The sequence below is a fragment of the Fulmarus glacialis genome, unplaced genomic scaffold (genome assembly GCF_000690835.1).
Source record: "Fulmarus glacialis isolate BGI_N327 unplaced genomic scaffold, ASM69083v1 scaffold23261, whole genome shotgun sequence".
In the NCBI taxonomy this organism is placed as follows: domain Eukaryota; kingdom Metazoa; phylum Chordata; class Aves; order Procellariiformes; family Procellariidae; genus Fulmarus; species Fulmarus glacialis.
Window position 1 is genome coordinate 488 of NW_009194985.1, and position 2,441 is coordinate 2,928.

Consider the following 2,441-nt stretch of genomic DNA (forward strand, 5'->3'; position numbering starts at 1 on the left):
CAGTTACTCAGATGTTCGCTTGTTTATTTAGCCTGCTAGGAGTGGCTGCTTCCAGCTATGAGAAGTATGGGAAGAATTCAGAAACTAGAGGGATCAGTGCATATTTCTTTCCTAGCGTAATGCTTCCTGCCGTTCGGCTGGAGAGGCTGCGGGGGGGGGCGTGCAGGTGGCACCGATTGGCGGGTGGGAGCGTGCAGGTGGCACCGATTGCATAAAAGAGAAAGGATTTTGTGCCGAGTTAATGATTAACAGTTTTGGGTGTCAGTCTTGCAGCACAGCGCCGTACATCTCGCAGGGTGCAGATCGGAGGCGTGCTAAGGCAAGCCCGGTTTCTCGGCACGCCGCGATGCCGAGGGTGGCAGTTTCATCCTCGTGACCTGGATCCTGTTGTAACGTTTCGGTGCGGCGCCGAGGGCAGGGCGGGACGAAGGGTCCCTCCGTGCATCTCGTGGGACGGAGCAAGGCGCGGGGTGCCGAGCCCCGTCCCACAGCGACCTTGCTCCGTGATCCCTCGCCTTCGAGCGGAGCCGGGAAACGCCGCCGGAGCAGCGTTGGGAAACGGATGAAAGGGCTGAGCGGGCAAAGCCCTGCTCGGAGCCAGACCAAGGTGCTCAATGGAGGAGGCGTCTGCTTTGACACGGAGCTTGTGCTGACTCACGGCTCGTCAAGAGCCAGCGCTGCTGTCACCGCTGTTGCTGCACGCTTCTGACTCAAGAGCTGCAGTGGTTTTGGTCGTTTTTTTCCCACTAAAGTAGCCCAAATCATTACCTTTGCAATCTACCTGGTACATGAAGAATTAGCTTATGAAAAAGAAAACCTTGGCTTATGAAATTAGCTTATGAAAAAGAAGCGGAGGTGCCTACTCCATAGTCACAAGTCAGTCTTGCTTTGACGTCTGTAAAGAACAGATACCTGGTACTGAAGGTGCACAACAGTCCCGTGTAAATGCCCTTTTCATGCTTGCCTCGATGGAAACATTGGAGTACCGATAGTAAAACGCTGCCTGAAGCACCCTGCTTTGTAAACACTGAAAAATCTTTTTTGCTGAAGGTATATGAAGAATGTGAACACAAGAAATCTGCTTCTGTAACACTTACTGTGATCCTTTAAATTCTTTTGTTTAATGATGAAACCTGATCTAGAAGAGGGCATTTGTGGTTGTTCTTGAGTCAAAGAGCTGATGCAGGACACAGTTATGAGCATCCTGACCTGCTTTCGGTTCATAATATGCAAACCAGTTTAAAACGGCAAATCCTGATCATTCCAAAATTTATCCTAACTTAACTGTTGGGACTCTGTCCTCCAGTGCTTTTCCTAAAATAGGCAGAAGTGCTCACGGGATGTTTGCCCTGCAGCCAAATCATAACTTGGGACTCGTTTGCTTCATTCTTGAGTCTGCTCAGCCCCTCGCCTGCACTCCTGGCTCCCTGTTTACTTGCTGCAAGGTTTCATAACCCTTCCTCACTGCTGCTTTTGTTGGGTAATATATCATTGCCCATGTTCTTGTGTTCTATTAATTTTTGGTGTTTAACTTGCTGCAGCAGTATTTTTCATATGCCATCCTACAATCACATAGGTGTGAAATCTTGCTGCAGCCCGAGCCCTGTCTATACCTCCGCAGTCTGGGATCTGCAGCCGCCTGCCAGATCGCTCCGCTGCTGGAGGAACAGGGACGGCAGCCCAGAGAGTTGCAAGACCGTCTGATGACTTCAGCCCTCCTGGAATTGCTTACACGACAGCGTGAAAAATGCACGCCGAGTTAACGTTGCGTTAACGCAATAGGAGTCGTTTCCGAAAATTGGGTTGTCCTCTCTGGGCAGTGCTGCCCTTACCAGGAATGCTGCCGGGGAGAAGTGGAAGATGGATTAGCCGGGAGGGCAGAGGGTGCTCTGGCAAAGGTGCGGGAAGATTTATTTCCTGCTAAATGATGTCCATTCGTGACTCAGCGAAACGCGAGCGGCGTTGTCGTTCTGCAGAGTCATGAGTAGATACCGGGAAAGGAGAAGTCTGCCCTGGCCAGGCGCCGGCCGCTCTCTGCGGGCAGAGGCGGGAGGGGGTCGGTCACGACCAAACACCGAAGGCTTCGCCCGCCTTGCAGGAAGGAAGCCTGGCTGTACGGATAATTTCTCCGCCGTCAGATGACAGAGCGGAGGCAGGAGGATGCGCACGAGACCTGGGTGTCCTGACTGTCCCGTGCTTCCTCCCCAGGCCCAGCTGCAGACGTCTCCTCCCCATCCTTTTCCAAATGCTGATTTCTTTAAAACAGAGAGATTGGAAAAGGGACGACGTAGCTGTGTCCTACATGTCATCCTGATTTGCATCACACATAGTTTACTCTGCGTGCTTCTGTATGGCTTTTTTCCAAATACCTTTACCTCACGAGTTATTTACACACCCGTATAAGTCTGCTGAATGACATCTTTAAAGTTTGTTTTGGCTTT